The sequence below is a fragment of the Leuciscus leuciscus genome, assembly GCF_965113295.1.
Source record: "Leuciscus leuciscus genome assembly, chromosome: 19".
NCBI classification, from domain to species: Eukaryota; Metazoa; Chordata; class Actinopteri; order Cypriniformes; family Leuciscidae; genus Leuciscus; species Leuciscus leuciscus.
Window position 1 is genome coordinate 19489078 of NC_138743.1, and position 25742 is coordinate 19514819.

Sequence of the window (25742 nt, forward strand, 5' to 3'; positions counted from 1 at the left end):
AGAATCGATCAGTGCAGAAGTAAAAAATATTTGATTAATCTTTGTAAATTCAAGGGGCACAGAAACACAGGAGAGAGGATTTAGACTGTCAAGAGTTAGACTCACCGTTGTCTTTTCTTTGCGTGTGGATAGCTGGGGACAGTGCAAACGGAAGTGTCCATCTCCTCCACAGTACATGCACAGCTTTAACATCCTCCGGCGTTCACGCTCCTCCTCCGTCAACCGTGTGGCGTTAATTTGCATAGGCTCTCCAGCCTCCGATGCCAGGGGACCCGGAGAGTGCGGACTGGGGATATGGTGTGCATAAGTCGAGGAGCGGATGCCGCAACGGCGTGATCGTATGAGGTTGTCAATCTGAATGGACAAGTAAATGAACTGATCCAGGTTCCTCCCCTCATCGCGACAGGCCAGCTCAGCTTGGAGGTCGTAGTTGAGTCCCCGTCGATACACCACCTTTAAGGCGCTATCAGTCCAGTCCGTCTGCGCTGCGTAAGTGCGGAACTTGAGCGCGTAATCAGCAGCGGTACACTTCCCCTGGGTGAGCTCCAGTAGGCGGTCTTCCGATCCCTTCCCCTCCACAGAATGCTCGAAAACGGCCTTGAAGCGCTCAAGAAAGTCGGCATAAGAGGCGAAAGCGGTTCCATCCGGCCTCCAGACTGCGGTGATCCACTCCAAAGCCCGCCCCGTGAATAGAGAACAGATAAACGTAATCTTGTCCATGTCCGTAGCGTACTGAGCGGGCTGCCGGGCGAAATACATGGAACACTGAAGCATGAAACCCTTGCATTTACCTGGATCCCCTTCATATTTTTCAGGAAGAGAAATACGAGTGCTGGAGGATGCAGAGTCAGCGGCTGGCGTTGGAACTGGCGCGACTGGCACAGGGGTTTCCTCCGTGGGCTTCTGTAAACTCTGCACTGCCTTCACAAGTTCCTCTGTCAACGAGGTTAGATGGGTCAACTGACGATGGTGAGTAGCGAGTTGAGATGCTTGGGCTTTAAATGCAGTAGATAGAACGGACACTGTTGCTGGATCCTGTGGTGGCGAAGTATTCTGTTTTGAAGCAGGAGACTGAGACGGATCCATGTGCAACGTTTTATTAATGGTTAGAGTGAAGGTAAAGGGTTAAGGGGAAAAGAGGGCAAGGTAGCTGGTACAGTCCGTTCTCAATGGTCAGGCAGGCTTAGTTCAGGGCAGGCGGCGTGAATCGAAGTCGGGTCACAGGCAGAGGTTCACTTGGCAGGCTGCACAGAATCAGAGTCGTTAGGACAAGCAGGGGCTCCAGAAATCAGAGATAGGTTATATAGATTATCACAGAATGCTCAGATATGCAACACAGTAGTGGAACAATACTTCGCAAGGAACACTGAGCTGATGAGCCAGATATACGCTAGAGCCCAGCGCTCATTGCGAACAGGTGCATCGATCATCAGCGCACAAATGGCCAAACTAGGCCAAGTATGCATACTCAGTATTCAGGGGACGGCGCTCGAGACTGAATAACAGGCATGTCACTGGACGCCGTAACACATACAATGTATTGTTGGCTATTGACACAAATATACCTGTGCTACTTATGACTGGTTTTATGATCCAGGGTCACATATAGACAAGAGAAGTAAACAAACATGTTTGACAGAATTAAACATTTGTGTATCATCAGTTCTTTTAATCATTTTATTAACAGGACACTAATTTTATGAAGAAAAGTCCAGTGTGTGTCATTTTGACATTTTTGGTTTGTGAATTCTAGGGTTAACTATGTTTTCCAAGTGTAACAGACTCTCTTTTTTTAAAATTGTGGGTTGGCTTTTCCAGTAACAAGGCTATTTTTTCAACAACGAGCAGTGAAGTGTGATAAACAGCTATTGCTATTTTTAATGTCACATTGTATTGCACACACAGCAAACGGAAGCAATAAACAAACACACTCTTTTAGTACGTTCTCTATCAAGTAGCACTGAAAAGTCTGAATCAGTTGTTTTATCAATTGTATTCAGTAAACGTTTCTCTGTTCAAATGTGCCAGATTTTTTGGGCTTATTTTTATATATATATATAAAAAAACTTTTTTTGTGAGATGAGGAAACTGGGGAGAACATTTCTGTAGAAAAAACATTAGACTTGTCTTTTCCGCAGTATTCTTTTCTGTTTAAAGACTCAATGAATCAATAAAATCAATAATTAAGAGAATGATGAAAATGTTTTAAGAAAGAGTAAACAAGCTATACCATCTGCTGCCTGCTTGACATTTGACTGCTCACAGTCCTGTCCTGCTAACAGTCCTCTCTCGTATGGCCGCTTCCAGGCGGAATCTTGTCTTCCCGTGTGAACGTGACACGCAGCCTATTGAACACCGGCAGGGCACTTGGCAATAGAGCAGGAAATGGAGGGACGCTTAAGTGTGTGGCCAAAGGACAGACAAGAAAAAGCTTGTTCTAACACATATGAATCCCATTTCACCAACAAAAAAAAAACAAAAAAAAGAAAGAGAGAAAAAAACCCTTGTGAAAAAGAAGTGTGCTTATATTGAATGTGTACTTGTAGTGTTAAATCGTAAAAGTATGTTAAAAAAATACTGTATTTGCAGATAATATAATATTAATGAAATAAAAGGCCACTTAAAGAGAGTCCACTTTCATGACTGTTTCTTTAAATGAAGTACACTTTAAAAAGTGCACTTTGTTATAATGACAAATAAAACGTTTTTGATAACCTTTTTGTTGTGCTTTTAAGAAGTACACATATTTTGATGTGTTGACTAACATACATGATTTTTGCACAATTTTAACTGGAATGTGCTATTTGACATTAAAGTTAATATATTTTAAATGTTCTAAATGGCAACTTCATCATTACAAATGTGTAATAACAAAGATATTTAAATTCATGACATTCATTATTTAAGTAGGCATACAATTTCAATAGAAATTACATTATACATTTTAATTTGCCATAAATGCTTGAAAATACATATAACAATGTACTTAAGTCCTACATAATTGGGTCAAACAGCACGCTTTAATTTCAACTAATTGCATTTAATATAAATGTAAACTTAACATTTTCATTTAATTCCAATTAACATCCAATTTAAGGTCCGAACAAAATATACATTCCAGTTCGCACTTGAGTGTATTTTTTTAAGTATATTACTTTATATAATTTATTCAATATTTATAACTTCAAAACCAAGCAGCTCTATATTGGTAAATGTGGCAGATTCGCTTGTTAAAAGCAAAGAAAAAAGTTCCGATATGAGTTCTGCACGGAGAAACTTCTTGAGTTTACTTCTTCAGATTTCAGACCGTGTGGATTCCTATTTAGATGACTGCAAGGAGATGACTGTGTTTTTCGTCTAACAAACTGTGTACATTGTGTATTTTGATTTTGTATATTATCGCAGTCAATCAAAAACCTTGTACTGTATCTCTAAAAACGCTATCTATGCTTCTGTCATTATGTTATTAACATTTGACCAAAATCAAGTGTGAACGTGTCAATTACGAGCTGCAGGCAAAACAAGTGAAATATGTCAATTTTGGTCGAAGTTGAGGTTTTCACAAAAATGTGTCCATTAAGCCCTCGTCTTGCGATCCCACTGCTCCAAATAGCAATTAAACATCTAAAATGATCTTTATTTGTACATTTTTGGAGAGGTGTACATAAATCCTTCCTTTGTTTTAATAATCCATGATAATCCATAATAAAACCCTCAGCATACGTTTGGTATCGTTGAAAAGCAAAGCATTCCAACTTTGTGAATATTCATAGCGAATTCTCGATGGCATTAGTCTGAACCAATGAAATGTGATTTTCAAACCCATGCTGATGTAAAACAAAACCAGTTTGTCGCAATAATGCCGTCGGTGATTAATCAAAACACTCCGCGCATGTATTGTGATATCATGACTATATACAACTACTTCAGTTATAATGTTCTTTTTTAAAAAGAAAGGAAAAAAATAACATAATTTTTTTTTAAATGTTTTCAAAAGACTTCTATTTTAAATAATTGCTGTTCTTTTTTTTACTTTTTATCCATCAAAGAATCCTTAAAGTATCACAGGTTTTAAAATGGCTGTAAGTAATGGCTGATGAAAATACAGCTATATAAATTACATTTTAAAGTATATTGAAATAGAAAACCATTATTTTAAATTGTAATAATATTTCACAATAGTAATTTTTTTATTATTTTTTGTGTGTGTGTGTGTGTGTGTTGTATCAAATAAATGCAGGCTTGATAAGTATCAGAGAATTCTTTCAAAACATTACAAATAGTAATTTTGCAAAACTTTGACCGGTGTATATTTTTCCTATAGATGTGGGTTTTGACTTGGTGTGTGCCAAATTTGGTGTTATTACCAAAGATTTGCTTTGGAACCTTCAGAAAACTTTATCTTGATTGTTCTCAAAATTGACTTTGCTGACGCTATCGTCGTTTTTTGTCCTTTTCCAAAAAAATCGTACTTTTTGTAGGACTTTTAATGGAGAATGTTTAAATAACAAGAACTCATTTTGCACAATTTGCTCATTCTGACTCATTTTGCCAGCACGGGTCACATATAGTGTTTCTTGAGTAAAGAAGACACTCTACTTACTCAAAGAACCATTTCTTTATTTACCCTTGCATTGCAAACCAGCAGAGACTTCGGCACTTCATGCACAATAGAAGCGGGGTGGAGTTATGAGTTATGACTGACAGTTTGAGGATTCAATGGAGTTACGAGGTTAAGTCACAAGCATTATTTAACACTTTTCATAGGTTAAATATTTGCAAAATCCACAGACAGACATGACGGGGTGACCAATAGTAAGGATTTATGAAATAAATAAAAATGACAGAATATGGAGATACAAAGTTTCTGCCTGACAGTGAAGATATTTAGCATTTCAGTAAGTATTCCAGAATTGTATCAAGTATTTCAAAGAGATTTGTACCAAAAAATATTCAATGCCTGCTGGCAGTTGAAGAATCTTCGTGTTTCTTTTCAGCTTGATGTGACACAGTCGAAGCTACACTGACCCTTCTTGCTAATTATCTGCTGAGTCATTAAGAAGAGATGGGGTAAGGGCAGATGTTACGATCTATGGCCGATGTGTCATCAGGCTTTTGTAAATCTAAATATAAATGCGAGAAGAGAACAGCCCACATCATCTGCTTCATTATGGTGGAGATTCACAATATTACAGAGGATTCGAGTGGAGCGGAGCTGGTCGCCACCCACTCCTGTTAGCTCCCACCCACCCACCCACCTACACACACACACACACACACACACACACACACACACACACACACACACACACACAAACAAACACACATAGGTATAGACTTAATTAATGCCAGTTAATCACAATTCCATCAAAAAGCAAACAGGCTGCTGAAGTGAATACACACAGAGAGAGAATCCATGATCTGCTGCGAATCCAAAAAGCACTAGCTCCATTCTGAGGAATGTGCTGAACGAAAAGGGAAACACATGCGCACAACACACACACACACACACACACACACACACACTCACATATACGTGCACACGCGCACCCTCGCACGCACGGTCTCCATGGAAACAAGCGGAAGAGCGGCCCGTCCCACTCTCTTCTGTGGACCGACAGAGGATGATGAGAAAGAGAGAGGAAGAATGAAAAGAGATTCAAAATACAGAGAGAGAACAGCAGAGACAGAAATAAAGCAGAGAAAGCATCACTTTGTAAGGGAAAATTGCATGAAATCAGGCTCGGTTTGTGTTACAGACAGTATCAGCACACTGTTCAGAGTGTGTGTATCTGGAATCCCGAGCAGAACTCGAAGCCAAACGCTGCCTTGACACCCAACAGCTGAAACGGTGGGAAACACTGCACTGCACCACAGCACTAATGTATACAGCATCCAGGAAACCCCCTCTTGTGTGCACTGAATACTAATAACCGTGATATGATTGGCTAGCACTGATGTACGACCGGTGTTCTCTGGTAAAACCGTGTCACATACATGACTTAGAAGCTCGTATGAAGTTTCCTAGAAAGGGAAAAACGAGCAGCCTTTTGTACAGTGAAAAAGAACAGCGGAGGTACCATGGTACAGCCAGGGAATCACAAGGTTATATCATTATATTTTTAATATTTAATGTACTTTATGATTACCTTATTCATATGCAATTGTATTTGAAAAGTACACCAATCTATATCAAAGAATACCATGGTATTACCTGTACACGTTAAAAAAACAAAAAAATAAAAAAAACATGGTAAAAAGTAGCTCCCCAGGCAACTCATTACTTTTACATTCATACATAGGCTACTAACTATTATCCAAAGCAACTTAAATTGCTTTTCTGTTTGAGATTCATGCTCATAATTCCAAATACTTAAATTGTTCTTAAATGTTATAAAATGATTGATTAATTGAAAAAAAATATGAATTATATATATATTAGTGCTGTCAAATTGTTTAATTAATAAATTATTAATAAATTGATTAATTGCATCTAACATAAACATTTGTAAATATAGATCATATACGTCTGTCTTATATATTAGTGCTGTCAAATTGTTTAATTAATAAATTATTAATAAATTGATTAATTGCATCCAACATAAACATTTGTAAATATACATAATATATATTAGATGCGATTTATCAATTTATTAATAATTCTTAATCAGTTTGACAGCACTTAAACACACACACACACACACATCTATATTTTTTCTATAACATTTAAGAAAAATATAAGTATTTTGAATTATGAGCAAGAAGCTCAAACAGTAAAGCAATTTAAGGAGCAATTTGTTATTTATATATAAAATAATAAATATAAATCCTATGAATAAGTAATATGTAAATTAATCCAATTAATCCAATGAATGACTCATTAAATGAATAATTGTTTGAACTGTATTATTTACACAAACCATCTGACAAACTAATTAGTAAAATTATTTGGGCTTCCAAGTGCTACATTTGTGAGAATGGTAATTTCTGCCTGTAAAGTTTATATATATATTATAATGTGATATTAAAACAGTGATGCACTGTAGGTTGTAAATGTAAATGTTTTGTCATGCAACACACTCATTGGGAAAAGTGCTCGTTTCTGGAAAACAGGGATGTCAAAAGTTACTCTGATACCAAGTCAATACTAAAATGATAAAGATAAGAGTTCTTTCTGTGGTATTGTTAGTAGCAAATTCAATTGGCAGTCACACAGCATCTGATTAATCGGTGGCTTTTGCTGACGTGTGTTTGCGCACATGCTCTGTGGAGAGCTCTCATGACTCAAATCTGATTTGGATAAAAATATCAGAGCTGTGAAGTAGACCTAAGGCCTGTTGCATGAAGCTAGTTAAACAAAGTCTGAGTTCCAGAGTAGGTTTAGAGTTGACAAAACCAAAAACAATCCAACCAGGTTTAGATCAGATTCAACAGGCTCGGAATAAATGTTCTCTGTCAACTCAGGGTTTGATCCAGAGTTTGTGATTAACTCTGAAGCGTGTACACCCGAAAGTGTGACACGTGCAGCGAACAGCCAATCACATGGGACATGGAGAGCGTCAGATTGATTCACATCTCGCGAGAGAGCAGCACAATTCACTTCTCTCTCATTCATTTATTTCTTCTATGATACACTTACGTCCCATAGTTTTTGTCCATACTGTACAATTAAAGTAAAGTCAACAAGTTTTAGTGTTGTTTCGACCCAACTGTTCTTCAAAATATCTTATTTTGTGTTTCACAGAAGTAAGAGATACATACAGGTTTTGAATGACATCTCTTTAAGTAGTAACCCAGCATTGTCATGGAAATGTCCAAAAAACATGGTGTTACTATGGTGCATGTAAAAAAAAAAAACGACTACAATATTTTTTTTTTAAATGAATAAAAATACATTACATTACAATGGCGCATGTTCAAAATGGTAATATGGTGAAACATGGTATCATAGTAAATGTGCAAAAAAAACATGACATTACTAGGGTACATGTCCAAAAACATGGTAATATGTGGTATTTTTTGTTATTGGCAGTGTTTGTAAAGTTTCACTGGGTCTGTATTTTTTGTATATATAGTGTGTGTATACCTGTTCATTGAGTTTTTCATTTGCCAGCATCATACACAAATATTACATGCAGGTGAGAACATTGTGTTTCAGGCTGGAGTCGTGATTGAGCGCGTGCTTGAGATTCTGAACACTATCGGTTAGCAAATCACAGGTCTTCGCACTATAATGCTTCTCGTACGAGTTACGCAGTGACAGAGGTAGAGCGACAGTATTTACACAGTCTTGCTCACTTGAACACATAATCTCATTCACACTAGCACACACAGTCTAACACACTCACACACACACACACACAGACGCGAGTGTGTGAGAGGTGCTGATGGCTGTCAGATGCTCAGCCCCTGCAGTGTGGAGAGTTTCAAGTGAGCTGAAGACGCAGCAGACGTTTGGCTCAGTGTGTAACAGAGCGGCCAAGGGAGAAAGACAGAGAGAGATAGAGACAGAAAAAGAGAAGGATGAATCTTCATCAGTCAACCCGAGCACAAGGGTTTCACACGACTTCTCGTGCCGGCGAGCCTGGACCCGAGAACCTTACACAACCTCTAGTCCGCCTCCTACCGCGCACCACGCAAACGCACGGGAACTCGATGTGCCCCGCGTAGCTGTTGGCATGTCCTCGCGTGAAGGATGCCCTGCCGTTAGGCAGCAGAGCATAAAATCACATCTCTCCGCTTGGAGAAGGTTGCAGTATTGCTAAGCAACGTTCCTGCAACATTCCCACTCTCTTTCTGGCCTCTCCAGTTCAGAAATAGAGGTACAGCCTGTGCCCGCTACACTTGAGCAGATGTTAATGTCTCCATTGAATTAGAAGATCACACAGTAGATCACTTAGATATAGACCTACGGCGGTTTACGAATCAAACTGAAAAAACGACATTCGGGATTAACTCTGACACATTCCCCAACACCAAATCAACAGGACAAGCTTCATTCATTTCTCAGAGCAACTGGTTCTTCAGTGATGCGGACTTGTTCTGATTGGACTTACCTCTGTGCAGGAAGCATCACATATAAGTCTTCTTTAAACCATCCCAGAAAACCAAAGGATAGTTATGAGAGAGAGAGAGAGAGAGAGATTACCAGGGAAAAATAAAAAAATTTAATCACACACACAGGCTGATAGTCCAAGCAGCCTGGGGGAAAAAAACCCAGCTACTCTCTGTCTTTCCCGTTTTACCGTTCCCCCCTCTCTCTGCTGTCTCTCTTTCCCGTCGCCTCCCCAAGAGCAGAGGAGTGGAGAGGAGAGGAGCCGATCTCCCCAGCGCTGTGTTAAGCTGTGCGTTTAGAGCTCCTCTGCAGCGATCTCGGCATCTTCCACGGACTCCACTGGTACACAGCAAAACATGGAGCCAGATACCGGATTCAGGATCGTTGATTGCCACTGGCCCCTGCTCACTCAGGAATACTAATCTGTATTCTTCTTACTTCATCTCTATCATATGTCATCCTATTCTGCTCTCAATGTAAATGTCAAAACCATGCATCATATCCAGTCAAGAAAAAAAAAAAATCCATCCTGTTGAAAAAAGGAATCCTCTTTCTCTTATGATGAGGATGATGATGGTGATGATGTCACTGTTTCATTTTTTCATTTCTGCATCATTGTCATCACTGATGGACGCAACCTGAGATGGCCGCATTAGGATGCCCGTAATTTCCCTTTGGGAAACACATTAGTGCACTTAGAAGAGATGCTAATCGCTAGGTTGTTAACAATTACAACATGTTTTGTCTTGAAAACCTTATTGTCGGATCTAATTTTAAAACAGAACAGAGTTGATTGCAGTGTCTGGTGCTAATATGAGACCGGGCTAGCTTAGCATTGAACTTCGGTACTCTCTTCAATTATACTGCCAAATATGATAAAGTCTGGCCTCTAGCAAACATTTGCTAGTACTTTTGCTTCACGTAGGTATTTTTTCCCATCATTTGGTGTGCAACACGTATATAATGTTAAATATTGTATGATGTTTTATTAAAGGTGCAGTCTGTAAGAATGACAGCTAGTGGTCGAAATCGGTACTGCAGTCCAAATTCAAAATATCGGAGATCGTTGTTTCCCCCACCCCCTCCTCCTCAGATTTAACGCTCACGTGGGTTGCCAGTTTAAGGACACGCAACAGAAACGAGCGCAATTGACAATGAAAGCCAAGGAGACTTACACACTTGTAAGTTGATGAGTTGATTTGTCCACGTTTTAATATGCTGAAAGTGTGTAGGCACCTATTGAAATCGTTGGTGTTCTTATTCTTATTCTTCTTCCGCTCTGGAAGTCTATGGCAGCCCATAGAATCGCTTGCCGGAAAGTTATGCAATTTGGCACACTGATAGAGGACAGTCTGAACAGTCACCATTGAATATTTAGAGTCTCTAACTCAATCCTTCTAGCGCCACTAACTGTCCAAAGTTTCACTCATGTTTATGCTAATAACTTTTGAACCGTAAGGGCCAGTAGCAAAATAGTTTTTTCCTGCAGCCTATGACGTCATTTTCCGTCATGAAAATGTTTCCGCCATTTTTTATATTTTGAAAAAACTACTTTTTCTAACTCGTCCTTGACAGTTGCTCTGATTTTCACAAAAATGTAACCAGATCATCTGCAGACCATGCCGACAAAAAGTTATGGAATTAAAGTTGATTCGTCAAACTGTTCTCGAATACCGTGTGAACTAATTTTACATAGCGCTTGCAAAAACAGACGCTTTATCGTATTCAGACCAAACTTGGTAAATGTCATCACAAGCATGACTTGAGGTGATATGCAGCGTTTCGGCGCAGCGCCACCTACTGGTCCGTAGATACGAAAAATCGCATGGGGGTAATCTTTGAAGGATGGACAAATAATGTTTTGGTCATCACATTAAAAATAACATTTAAATGTGATAATATTTGAGTTTTGAAGTGCTGGAAAAAGATGTGTGACGTACTTGAAAGCATTTTACTATTCCTGCCAAACTTCCATGGTTACAGTTAGTGTTACTACATTAAATCCATGGTGAATGTTGCTGATATGTGGACTTAAAGGGGGGGTGAAATGCTCATTTTCACTCAATCTCCTGTTAATCTTGAGTACCTATAGAGTAGTATTGCATCCTTCATATCTCCAAAAAGTCTTTAGTTTTATTATATTTATAAAAGAAAGATAGGCTGTACCGAGTCTTTCCGGAAAAAAACGAGCGGCTGGAGGCGGGCCGTGTGGGCGAAGCTAAAGCTGTGATGACGCGCCGAGCTAACAACACAGAGACATTTGAAGCAGTTTTACTCACCGCCCGGTTTCAACCACGACCGCGAACCTTTATCATTGCGACTGCTCGATCCTTAAGCATTAGACGATCTGCAAATCCGTCGATCTGGGCTTTGTTTATAAAACAATCATCGTCGAAATGCAGGGAACAAACAGTCTTACACAACTCCGTTGATGCTCAGGAAAAACAAACTCCATCCACTGGTCCCTTAACGCTGGGTTCTTTGGGAATCTGTGCAGGGTTGTCTTGCCCTGGCAACCAAAAACACACTTCTTTGGTGACATTGACTTCCCAAAAGCCGAGCAGAGCGCTTTGATGAGGTACTGCTTTCGCTCTCTTGCTCTGGTCTACGAGTGCGCGCGCGCCCGCGCTCTTCCGGGAGAAGTGCCCTTACGACCCATATAAGGAAATTCCGCCCCATCTGACGTCACACAGACCCATACTCGAAAAAAACTTTCCGAAACTTGTGACAAACCGGAAAGGACAATTTTTGGCACAGAAATACTCCTTCAAACGTACAATTAAATTTTTGAAACTTTGTCCATGTTTAGCATGGGAATCCAACTCTTTATCAGTGTAAAAAACTCAGTATGCATGAAATAGCATTTCACCCCCCCTTTAAAGCCTATAACTAGTTCATTCATGGCACAATGTTTCTCCTGGTTTCCACTCCAGCGCTGTTTGATCCGTTAATGATGGAGAAATTTGAATGCTTCTCGTTAGATCTCGCAGCAATGTTATTACTTCTGTGGCGAATTCAAATGCAAATGCTTCCTTTACTGGATCTCTTAGCGCCGTGTATTAACGGTGTCACTTGATCAAGATTGGCTCGCGGTGCACTGACATAGGTCCAAACTGATAAACAGTCCGAGAAGCACAAAATAGCGTAGCACAGTTTCATTACCCTTTCATTACACTTGCCATTTGATGTTGGGCAACATCGCGCCAGCGATGCGCGCACGTAATGAAAATATCAAGCGCTATATCGAAAAAAATTTATATCATTACCGACAATGTACTGTCGATAAATACCGATACCGTTTTATCGCCCAGCCCTATATTTTAAGGTGCTTTAATTACAGTGTAATTATACAAGTAAGTGCTGAGTTATTATATAATTAGGGTTAGGGTTAGGATTTGGTTTAGGTTTACTTGGAAGTAATTATGCATAATTTACTGTCATCACTATGTCATCACTAAAGTAAGTCCAAGTAAGCTGTGTAACATGGACACTGTAAAATAAAGGCTGAATCCGAAATCGCCCCCCAAAAAAACCAATCACTATTACGTTAGTCCCATAATACTGTTTACTTGAAGGAGTGAATGAAAACGAGTGAGCGAATTCGGACAGCTGTTGAGTGTACATTGTCTGTATGGTTTTTATTGCAGAGCAATGTGGGATTGAATGAGTGCACTCAATTAAGTCCACTATGGTTTTGGGCACCACTACAAATGGCTGTCCCTTCAAATAATGCCCTATTTGAGGGTATGGGGAAGGGCGATTTAGGATTCAGCCAAAGTGTTACCCAATTTAATTTCAGGGTTTTTTCAAAGAGTGACTGCGGCATAGATGTAGCATTCATTATGTAATGAATAGCGAATTGAATGAGGGATATTGGACACAATATATGCATGGATGTGTTAAGTAAAATAATGCCCGGCTGTAACTCTTATGTTGTCTGACGGGTCTCGTGAGTTCATGTTCTTGGCTTTCTTCATCACTATAGCAACCAATGTAGATATACTGGATATTGACTACAGTCTTAACAAATGGACTTGACTCATCACTTACGAAATCACAGTGCAGACAACCAGTCCTTTAGATTAAATTAGAAAAACAAAGTGGAATTGGATGAACAAAGCGCTTGGTACAATCCACTTCAAACACAAAGCAAAGAAACGTTGATTCTTAGAAGCCAATGACAGACAAATAATAGACATTTCATAGCAATAGACAGGCAGCCCATTCAAATTAAAGGTGAGAGGTTTAAAAGATTAATTAAGGGCAATGGAATCCAACAATACCATCCATTTCAGGAGATGATGCATATTTTAAGCCCAAGTTGTAAAAAAGACACTCTACTGCAGTGAGATTCACAAAGGGCATTTGGACTTTGGTGGGTATGAATGCTTACATGAGTCCTTGACCATTTCACAAGGGTCTGATGGCCTAAATGCTTGAACAGAGAGAGATGCAAGAGAGAAACAAAAATATATACAGTAACAGGGTCCCATATATCACAAAGAAACTTGAAATCAGACTATTGGAACAGTTCCTGACTGACAGTGGCAGGCAACCTGACCTCTTCTCTAAAGACTCTTCTGATGACATAACAGAGGAACTTGTGTACGACCACATTGTAAGTCATTTACCAATTGTAGAAACTGGTATTGCATGCAAGCAACTCCAATGTTGACAGAAATCTACAATTTCGAACTGTAATGTAATTTTCTTAACTTATTTTAATGTATTTAATTTGAAAAAATAGGTAACGCTGTAGGATAGTCCACCATCTGGCTGGAAAATATGGCTAAAAATAAAAATTCCAAACATTGTCCAGAGAAAGCAACACTGGTTCAGGCAATAGTGTTAGTTTGGGGCAGGACTATTTGTTTGCTGACCAATGGCAGACAGGGGAGTGTTTGGAAAAACCTGTTTGAAAACAGATGCTCTCTTGTATGTATATATATATATATATATATACATATATATATATATATATATATATATATATATATATATATATATACACATATATATATATATATATATATATATATATATATATATATATATATATATATATATTAGGGGTGTAACGGTTCACAAAATTCACGGTTCGGTTCGATACGATACACTTGTGTCACGGTTCGGTACGGTTCGGTTCGGTTCGGCGGTAGGTTTTGCATAGGCTACAGCAAAAATAAATAAATGCCAGAGAAATTTCCTTATTTTATTTAATGAAACTAACATCATAAAGTTTGTTTTTTTTTATTATGATTTTTTGTTGCTTTTTTTACTGAGCAATAATAGAGCTATACTTGACTCTTCTTATTAGCATATAAAACAAAACAGCTCCTTGGACAAAATGAAATGTAATATTGTAGTAGTAGGCTAGTTATAAACAAAGGTTTATTTTAGTTCAGATTAACATTTGAGGGCAGCAATTGTATTCATAATGTCAAAATAAAACAGACGTAATGTTACTTGAAAGCATTATAGCCCACTATTCCTGACAAACTTCCATACCTTGCAGTTAGTGTTACTACAGTAAATCCATTCCACGGTGAATGTTGCTGATCTGTGGACACCAGCCAGTTCATTCATGGCACGATGTTTCTTCCTGGTTTCCACGTCAGCGCTGTTTGATCCGTTAATAACAGATAAATGTGAATGTTTCTCACTAGATCTCGCAGCGATGTTATTACTTAAGTGGCGAATTCAAAAAGCATTTGAAATTCAAATGCTTTATTTACTGGTCTGGATCTCTTAGCGCTGTGTGGTGTTGCTTGATCAGGCTCGCGCATAGGGCTCGCGATTCCCGCTTCACAGGTCAAAACTGATAAACGGTCCACACAAACACAATAAGAGTAGCTCAGTTTCGTTCCTTGCATTGCATTTGCCATTTGATGTTGTGGTCGCGCCAGCCTCTATGAGCGCGCTTGCCACCCGCGACGCGCCTTCATTTGAAATAACGAAATTTTGGTCGGCAGAAAAAATGGTCCAACGAACCGTTCGGTACGTAATGCGTACCGAAAACCGAACCGAAAGCCTCGTACCGAACGGTTCGATACGAATACGCGTATCGTTACACCCCTAATATATATATATATGAATAAGTCAATGGGGTAGCATGTCCAAATACACAGTATTTTCAAAACAATAGGTGGAAAATACCCGAATGACATATTGCTTACTAACCAATGAAGCCACGCGAGAAGGGTTGTCGTATTCGTAAATGGCAAGGACACAGCAACTTCGTGGATTTCGTAGGTCACATGATATTCCAAAATGGTGGATTTTGTGTGAATGGATTGTATTGTAACACATACTACACGCTATTAAGAAGTTCTTCATAAAAAAAGAAACAAAAGAAAGTGATGCAGAAATTATACAAAATTAGCTTAGGCAATGTTTTTAGCAATTAATATTTGGAAAGTTGTTCGGAAACACCAACAAAACCTATAAAATGACATTGAGTTTGGCTGTAAGTTTATCACATGTCTCAAAAATTTGGTAAATATTTTTAACTGTCACACATTTTTGAGGGGTGTTTTTGGTTCACTGGATACACTGTCATACAAGACAGCGTTGGCCTTTTGAATGCCTTTAGCAGCCAAACCATACACAACAGAATCGACTGCCTGTCAACTCTCTGGGCTGGGTTTCCCGAAACCTCCTTAACGCTATAAGCTGTACCTTATCGTTATTATGTGTTTCCCGAAACGTTCTTAGTTAAGTATACCTTCTGTAAGTCATACGTTCGGAAGGTTGGTCTGGACCACTCTTAGCTTTACCTTATCACTGTTGCAGGTCTATACAAATATAATTCTGAAGTTTTAATACACCCAGACAGTGTTCAATTAGGCAAATTCAAGTGTTTTCATGCAAAGAATAAAATTGTCATTACACTGATTGTTGTTAGATTTTGAATTATATTATAATACAATATTATTAATTTAATTAAAAAGTGCTTTTAAAGGCCAGTGAAAGCATAGGCTACTGTCAGTTAAGTCCTATTCGTACGCTAATATTGTTTCTCATGGGCTGTATTTTAAACATTTACAGGGGTAAGTCTGTGATTTTAGTGCCGTCCGAATCCATAATATCAGTGTTTTTTCTCACCCAAAATCCCACTAAAAATCCCTGGCCAAATTAGTAGCCTACCTACTGTTTTTTGACAAACAGGTTGCGTGGTAATTTAATTGCCGTCTGAATCCACATCTCTGAGTTTACAAGAAGAGATTCAAAATCCACTGTTTAAATCCTTTTTGATCACTGCCGAGTACCGTATACGTAAGATGTACACTTTTATTACTGAAATGCTGGAAAGTATTTCCAAGAACAATATTTCATCGCAGCTCCACCTCAGTGAACAAAAATGGGAAAGAGAAGAAAGCACATAAAAATTTGAAATGGTTATTATGGCAGCAATATATGATACAATTTAAAAATATGTAGGCTAGGCTATTATAGTTTGGATTATTTTTTACAATATCCCATGAGTCCTAATAAATGCAATTTCAACTATTTCTGAAGTGCTTCTTTTATAAAGAACACCGCTTTCTCACATAAACAGCCCCTGCACGAGAGAATAATTGATTCTCGAGCCATCGATATCAACCAATTCAGCACCATCGCCACGGACAGCACTGGGTAACGTCGCATGTGGGATATCTTAAGCGGCTTCCTAAGGTATGGTTCAGGGAACACGCCTAGAAATGGTATACCTTCAGTTAAGTTATACCTTAAGAGTCTTCGTAGCGTGCTAAGAGACAACGTTTTCGGGAAACCCAGCCTTGTTTCTTGACTTACACTCATAGCATAAACTGACTCACATGAAGAAAGTCTGCAGTTCAGTTAAATATAACCTTAGATCAAGGCTCTGCTGTTTGCTTTGAAGGAACAAAAGCCGTAAGTGTGAACCGAGAGACTGTTGCTGCGTACTGTCATAACACTTAAGGTTCAAACTCATTAGCATCATTAGTATCAGGGTGTGTTTACACTCCCACTGTGACAAATATATCATTAACACTCCTTATTAAGATCACGAAACGGCACATTATGAATGTTAAAATGTCCTTATGTGTCACACTTTCTTTGTTTTACAATGCCAAAATGAATAAACTGTTTTGACTGGTAGGGTGTGTGTGAGTGTGCGAGACATCTCATGACAGCCTCCCCTTCAATGTGATTCGCTTCATTTATTCAGAGGGCAGATCTATCGGGCTGCTCATTATTTTGTTGCTGTATCCCATTTGAATAAGCTGAATCTTAATCACAGCAGAGGGCAAAAAGAGGGCCTTTTGGGTAACTACTTGCTGTTACCATAGACAGCTCAAGGACAAAGGATTATTAGACTGATCGTTTTGCTTTAGTGTAATTCCAATTGTCTAATTAAAATTAGTATTATGCTTCTCTTTGAAACACTTGATTCTGATTGGTCAATTGCATACTGCTTTCAAAAATATTACAGCTGCCTGATTAATCGAAATAAAACCGGAATCGCGAATATCTCCATATCACCTTTATGTCTGTCTGTGGGATTTGCAGATATTTAACCAGTAAAAAGTATTAAAAGGAGCTTGTGACTACACTTCGAAACTCCACTGCATCCTCAAACTGTCGGTAAAACCTTGTAACTGGACCCCGTCTCTATCGTGAATGAAGTGCCGCACAAAGAACAGGTTGTTTGAATAAGTTTTCTTTACCCAAGAAACACTATATATATTCAAGCAAAATAGAAGAACAAACTGGTTTGATTTAATTTCGAACAAAATCAGGCCAAAACGAAGTTCGTTTTGTGTTCAATTCGGAAGTCTGGAAAAGTTTACTCTGGCTGGTAAACACCTTTGAACTATCATTGGTCCTACCATTTTTACCCCAAAACGAAGAAGAAAAACAACTTTGCCTTGACTATATTGGGTGGCCGTTTACACAACACCGTTTTCAACTAAAAACGGACTAAAAGCGTTTTGGCCATTCATTTACACGACAACTGTGTTATGGAGGCCTGAAAACACAAACAATTGAAAACGGGTTTCAAAGTGCAAACGAATTTGTGAAAACGGTGACATCATGTGCATGCATATTACATGTTCAGTCTATAGACACATAGTTTTTCTTTACAGTGACAATGCTACCTACTGGCCTGGCATGAATATTACAGCATTTTTAGGATCCGTGTGAACAGAGATCGTTTTGACAACGTTGTTGTCTGTACGCGAATATCACAAAGGATTTTTTTTTTCAGTTTTTAGTACATCATTGTTGTGTAAATGTCCCTTTAGTCTAGAATCAGACTCTTCATATCCAGATCTGCGGATCCCACCCAGCCTCCCGCTCCCGCTTCCTCTCCAGACCTCAGCCAGTCCTTCTACCAAGTCTCCGCTATCTCCCGTCAGCCCCTCTGTTCCTCATCAGCCTCCTAAAAGTGGCATGGATCCACCTCGGGCCTTCCAGCTACTGTGGATCAGCACGTGAATCTCCGCCTCCAGCCGCTGATCCAGTCACTCCACCTCAACCCATCACTCTGACTCGTCTGCCTTCGCTCCTCCCTCCCTCGGCTCCACCAGGGACCATCGGGCTTATGGCTTCACCAGATCCCTTGGACTACTGACTTTGCCTTGGTCAGACATCACCCTGTCTACACCACGGTCTGCTGTGCTCCGTCTGGCTCCACCCTACCTCCGGCTCAGCCTCAGCCTTTCGGTAACAGGGGGTCGTCATTTCAGCTTTGTCAGGCCCTCTGAGGCCTATGGTGTCGTTACGGAACATCGGCTCTTCATCTGCGCCTAAGGCTCCACCACCATCGGCTCTGTCACCATTGATCATCACCATGACCGCATCGAGGGAATCCCCCCCATGGCTCCTCCCTCCATCGACGCCATGGGTTTTCATCCTGGCTTCCCTTGCTCCTGTCTTCTCCCTGGCTCCTACCACCACCTACACCACCGTGGTTTCCTCAGTTATCACATCACCTGGATTACCATCCTCCACCAGAGCCTCTTCCTTCCCTATCGACGAGGGGTCCCGCCTCTTCGGGAGGGGGCGTACTGTCAATATTCTATTATGTTTGGACTTTCTTTGCCGCTTAGCCCAGCCTGTCCTGTCTTTAAATACCTGTGGATACTATTAAGGATTGTTTGCATCTAATGAAATCTTCATCGCTGTGTGTTTTCCTGCAACCGTTGGTGACAAAAATAAAAGCTTGATGTTTTAACATTTGAAAGGTAATTAAAATAGCCTTAAATACTCGTATGGAAATTTTGATACAAAAGTTTACTGTAAAATATTATTATTATACTATTTTCTTAAATACAGGATTTTTTTTTCCGTGAATATATTATTTTAGTAATGTTTCTTATTTTTTTAAAATATTTTAATTGAGCAATATTATTATTGTCATTGTTTATATTTTATTTTATAGTCATATTGACATTCAATCACAAAATTGTGCAGCCCAAGTACAAGTACAGCAATCACATTTTAAACAATTTCTATCAGAAAACAAAATCGCAATTTGATTCCAAAATCGAGTTGCCCCAATTGACCACTATACAATTACCAACTTAATTGACCACTACATAGAGTACCCTAATCCTAACCCTGTGGTTCCAATTCAACAGTCTAAAGTCAAATTCTTTTGTTTTCCAGTTTAAAAACTATAATTACGGATTATACATGGTTAAAATTATACAGATTAAATATTGGTTGAAGCCTGTGATTGGTTAATCCAGTGGTTCTCAATCCTGGTCCTGGGGACCCACAGCTCTGCACATTTTATATGTCTCCTTTATCTGACACACCCAGTTCAGTTCAGAGCTCTTTCCTAACGAGATGATGATCAGAATCAGGTGTGTTAAATGAGGGGGACATACAAACTGTGCAGAGCTGTGGGTCCCCTGGACCAGGATTGAGAACCACTGGGTTAATCTGTCTGATTACTTCTACCCCTGTTGAGTCAGTCAAATAGAATACGTTCCACATGAAAATGAAGCATTACAAAAGAACTATGAATTTACATTAGGCAAAATCTACGATTCACCACCCATGGTTTGGTTCTCATATCTGACGATGTTGCCTTGAGACTTTTTTGCTGTTTACAGAACCCAAAAATTTCACAGAGACAGGCGCGATTTCTCAGGATGCCTGTTTTCAGTGATGTTTGACAGGTAATAGGGACATATTACGCAAAGGCTGTTTGCACGCTGATGCCTTTTAATTAAATAGAAAGTGAAGACAAAAACCAATGGCAAGAAGAGTCGGGGGTGGTCAAAAAATTTCAGAAGCCGAATTCAAACACAAAAATACATGCACATGCTGTAACCTCCAGGACCCTTCTCTGACAGACATTTTGCCAATTTTTGCTGATTTGTACTGATATTAGCTGTGCTGTACCCCTAATAATGATTTATAAAATATTGACTAAATTCTCCATGTTTTGCTTCAACCAAAAATGGCACCAGAGTTGGCCATTTGTTTCATCTGCATGAATAACTTCAAACTGTCAAACTTCAAACAAATGAATTATTTGCATCACCACTCAAAAATGTTTTTTTTTTCTTCTTTTCTTGGCATCAAAATAACGTGATTTTAATTTGCTATATTGCCCAGTCCTAGTATGTACAGTATGGAGAGAAGCCAAATATCAGTGTGCAGCACCATATGACCATTAGTTAGCCATTAATAGCACCTGACCGACCTCTGGAAGAAAGCCGAGAGATGGCATAAGGAGGGGTACTAAGTTTATTTTTATCCCGAAAAAGGAAACACATGATGCACATATTGCTGTTCATTATAAGTCATGTCAAATCTATAACTTGCATATAAACCTGATAAAATAACTATCAAAAGTGTAGTGCATCTTATTTGATATTTTATTACCTTTTTTTCTAGTCTCAGCTTTCACTGATCCTCTGAAGTATATTGCAGGAAAATGGCAAGTGCTGGCGGAAATCTCCAGATACAATCTAATATTGTAGCTGTTGGGTTATAAAGACATCAAATCTTTGAAAGATATTCAGATTTTAGTTTCAGGTAAAGATCTCACAGATAAATCTATTTCACATAAACCCGCCTCAAAATGTCAAGCAAAAAGGTGGTTTACAGTTTTAGACGGTCAGTCACAGTCTCTAAACCCTCTGGTGCTCTTCACGAAAAAAAATTATTTCAAAGAAATGTATTTTAGTTCGATAATATATATTTATTTATTTTTTAGATATATTTTGTATTTTTAGGGGATTTTATGGAAAGAAATTATATTTATGCAATAATTATTTTTATTTTTTTCACTTTTTGAGAATGTTACTTTTATTTCTATGAAAAATGCACAAAACTGCAAGAAAATCTTGCATAAATCTAAACAAGTTGTGTTCCAAATTTGAGGTTGATATCTCAAAAAAATAACTTTCAATAAGATTTTGTTTGGTCGCAGTACCAAATGTTTCCACTTGATGCAGTTCGTTTCCCATTAATTTCCAATGCGCTCATTTTTGAAAACGGGGGACCATTTTCAGGACCATTTAAACTTTTCAAATAATGTCCATTGATTTTTGTGTGTGTGTGTTCACATAGCAAGTGCCAAAACCTTTACCAAGTTCCATTGAATTCTGATTAAAGCTGCCGTCGGCAACATTTTTTTTATCATATTCAGTGTAATCGACACTATAATCCGACAGAACAACATAAATAAGGTGGTTTTAGAAAAAAACCCGAGCTTCTAACTCCACCTGGAGCGTGTTATTTGTTTTGCAAAAATCCAGCGCTCCCGCTTCATCAGGTCCAATCAGCGCAGGGGGGTGTGAGATCTGACTGTCAATCACAGGTCGTGCACACGCCACAGATCCCCCCTCACTCGCGCACGTTAATATCACATGCACACGCCACGCCTGAAGTTCGCCTGGAGATTGCATGAAGCGTGATGGCGGAGAGAAAATCTACTAACAAGCTTCCAATTCCTCGGTTAATTGCTATCTATGGATAGATTAGCCAGGGCAGCCTACCTCCGAGTCCATGGTGTTGATGATGCTGAAGAGACGGACGCGTTCACAGAAAATCAGGTACACACGCACAGTGACGCACTGACGAGCACGACCTCGATGGGAGGGTGCTCGCTGGTAGTGGGGAGGGGCATGAGAGTTGTAAACATTCAAAATTTTGGCTAATCGACCCAATCTGCCAGACTTGCCGACGGCAGCTTTAAGTAAAAAAATGATAAAAATCGAATGATCGAAGAGCACCATAAGGTTAAGCTACAAAAAAAGCTGTAATTTGGACCAGACTTTATATCATATTAGTCAAACGTCAGGCTATGCAAGACTTTCATCAAATACATCTTCAACCAAACACTGATAACTTCACACAATTCCAGTTTCAGAGATCTCAGTTTGTCCTCCAAAGCCCATTCACCCAAGTCTCACAGGTCTCCCCGGAGGAAGATAACGGCAGCAGGGGTTCAGGAATCCCCCTCAGAAACCCCTCAAACCAGCAAGTCTCCCATCACCATGGGAACAGCTGAGAGATCCACTACAGGTGGCTCTTCGTCCCTGAACCCATTTAGTCCAGCCAATTGAATCTCTTGAAACGCCTGACATGAGCCTTTTAGGCCTGACATTCACACCGAACACCTAATTTTGTTTGCTCGAGGGGAAGCCCAATGTTTCCTCTCTGTGTCTCTCTATCTCTATGTGGATATTGTACACTATATAAAAATGATACTTTTGGACCAACTTAATTTTCTACTTTCTACTTATCTTAATTTTCAACTCGTATTTTCCTGTTTATCATTGTGAATCTGCTTTACAACAATTCGTATTGTATTACAAAGCACTAAAAGTGACTTGACTTGACTCTAATACTCTAATTTGTTACAGAAAATGGAGTATAGTTGTTTTCTATTATATTTATGATTTGGTGAAAACCAATAATTTTGATTTAATATTAATCAAAATTATTTATTTTCCTTAAAAATGTATAATATAAAGACCATGACCATATATATTTTCTTTAGATGTAAGCCACAATGTTACTAAGATTTTAAATAAGACCATATAAAATAATGGGATTTGCACCAACAGCATTAATGAATACAACATATTAGTAAACCAACATAAAATAAATGTCTCTGACAATGTTCAGGCTAAATATACTGTGTTAATGGAAACTGAAATATACTTTATTGACTTCTCTTCTCTTCTCTGATGACGTGTTTACTAGCGCGAGGGCGGGAAAATATGTCACTCATATGACATCGACCAATGGCAACCAAAACCATCCAACTGTCTAATCAAAACCCCACAGACAAAAAAACGACAAAAACGTGAATTTGTGAAAACGGTAATGTCATGCGCATGTGTATTACATGTTCAGTCTATAGGCGCATAGAGTTTCTTTTCAAAGTGGCATCGCCAACTACTGGCCAGGCAGCATAAAACAGCATTTTTAGCAACCACGGCAAAAACCTGAGGAACTGAAGCAAATCACCAGCACTACTTCCTTTCATTTATATTTAGGAAGCATTAAACTTTCGTTTACAAAGACGTGAAACTCACCGAGTGGTCAGGGGTGTTCACTGATATGCTCACACAAAAATCGCTGCAAAAGAAGCGTTTAAGGAAGGATTGTTCCGTTATTCTGGAGGTGAAGGGGAAAGCGAAAGAAACCTAAAATTCTCGGGACAGCAGTATGTGTCCAAATTTCAATCTTAACCGTTCTATTTCATCAGAAACAATCTGTAAACAGGGCTTTAAGTGTAAAATACAGAACTTGTCCTTTAATAATGTTCTCAAAACGCTAGCACAAAAACATTATTTATTCATTGTTCATGGAAGATTTTACCTGAAACATTTAGTTTTTTTTTTTTATGTTACTAGCCCACTTCAAATGTAACATTCCCATTATGTCTGAAAAATTATTAAATGGAATGTTCCCTTAAAGCTGCAGTCCGTAACTTTTTTGGGTTAAAAATTATCCAAAATATTTTTTTTAGCAAGTACATAACCAGCCAGTGTTCAAAACTATCTGCTTGCCTTAGCTCGATTCAAAATGGTACGCTTGTAATAATGTTTTTAATTCCAGTGGTACTGGTGGATTTCCACGGGAAATTCGAGCATGTCTTTGTGTCACTACGTCACATCTGTACACATAAAGAAAGTGTCCCGGCTGGTAGGCTATATTGCATGTGAGGATGTTGGAGGTGGAGATTTTATAGCCTTTTCTCACAGCACTTGATATAATTAAACTTTTCAATTTGATGGCGGATCCAGAAAGGTTCAAACGACAATCACCAGTGACAACTGGAGATTCACCCGTTGTAAAATGCAACAGACTTCGGAGTGGCTACAGAAAAAAAGAGACTGCAACCGGCCCATGCGAAAACAATTATAAATATCGGAAGGGCTTTTGAAAGGTGGGGTGAACTCCGTGTTTTGAAGGGGTTCAAGACGGCTTTTTTTCTGCTGGACAGGTAAGAACCAGTTCTAAGGAACATTCATTTGTTGGAATGACAATTAGAAATTAGACTGCACAGAAATGGAAACTAAACTACAGGTAGCCCTAATACACATTAAATGTAGTCACGCAATGCTGATGTTGTTAACATTAACAATTTGAGAACAAAGTATTATTTGCATGGTTTGACGTGATAAGATAAGCGATCGTTAGATTTAATCAGTGTGATTTACTGCAATGCTTTTTTTCCCTTAGTTGGTCAGAACAAAAGTGGATGTTACTAACTTGTTCAGATGACATTTTCCAGTGAAAATTCTTATGTTGGTCATACTTCCAAAAAGTATATTCTGTGATTGCGAATGACAGTATACACACCGGCACAGTGACTGACAGCCGCACATTCTCCTCAAAACATTGGATTCATCCGCACTGTGCCATGCCGAGGCACAACCCACATAAAGTTGATAATTCCGCGAATAACTGCAATTGCAGATTTCGAACAGAGATGGCGACAAAGAGGAAAACCTACGGACTGCAGCTTTAACGTTCGCATAACCAAGAAAAACGTTTAAAAGACTGGACACTTCTATAACTGGATGGGAACATTAGCAAAACGTTTTAGAACATATTGTTGTTAGCTGCATTGTGCCTGGATTGTGTCCTAGCTGAACTTTTGTCCTGTGCTGTAGTTCCCCCTCGTCCCGCTTATCTGTCCGTCCATGATTAAAGTCTCTCGAACTACAAAACTAGAGTACAAAAGAGTGCTGCACAAACTGAACAACTGCTGTTGAGATGAATAGGACAACTCACAACTCAAAATATCTGAAAACGGCGCCATCTAGTGGGTCAATCCCAAACTGTCACAATCTTGACTGACAATAGACATGCCTGGGAAATGGGGAAAAACTGAATGAAATCAAACCAATCAGATGAGTTAACAAAATGATGACATAGCTTTATTCTTTTCTGTATTGCCCTGAACTCAACAGTACAACATGGAGTCAGTAAGGTAGATTGTGATAAGCACAAATGTGCTTCGAGACTTCAAGAAAATGCTGAGCCAGGATGAATGATTTCGGGAGGGAAATTAATTCTGAGACATTTTCTCCACTCCTCTTCATGAAACAAATGAACCGTTAGAAATATGCTTTCACAAATTGTTGACATAAGGATTGCTCCTGGATCTAGTTTATGAATACCGATGGATTGTGTAGAATACTGCTGAATACACAATCAGCGTCAGATACTGGCTCACACA

General features: G+C 38.9%; 1 protein-coding gene across 5 annotated transcripts in view; it reads right to left on the minus strand.

Annotated features, from left to right (window-relative positions):
- Positions 1 to 25742, minus strand: part of LOC309481662 (disks large-associated protein 2-like) — a 172737-nt gene that overhangs the window by 143877 nt on the left and 3118 nt on the right. For 2 of the 5 annotated variants that reach the window (XM_082146664.1, XM_082146665.1), the window contains exon 1: positions 9057 to 9610. The exons of the other annotated variants lie outside the window; for them this stretch is intronic. The gene's annotated coding sequence lies outside the window, so the exon portion shown is untranslated. Of the gene's footprint in view, positions 1 to 9056; positions 9611 to 25742 lie in introns of those variants that run through there. 5 annotated transcript variants of the gene reach the window in all.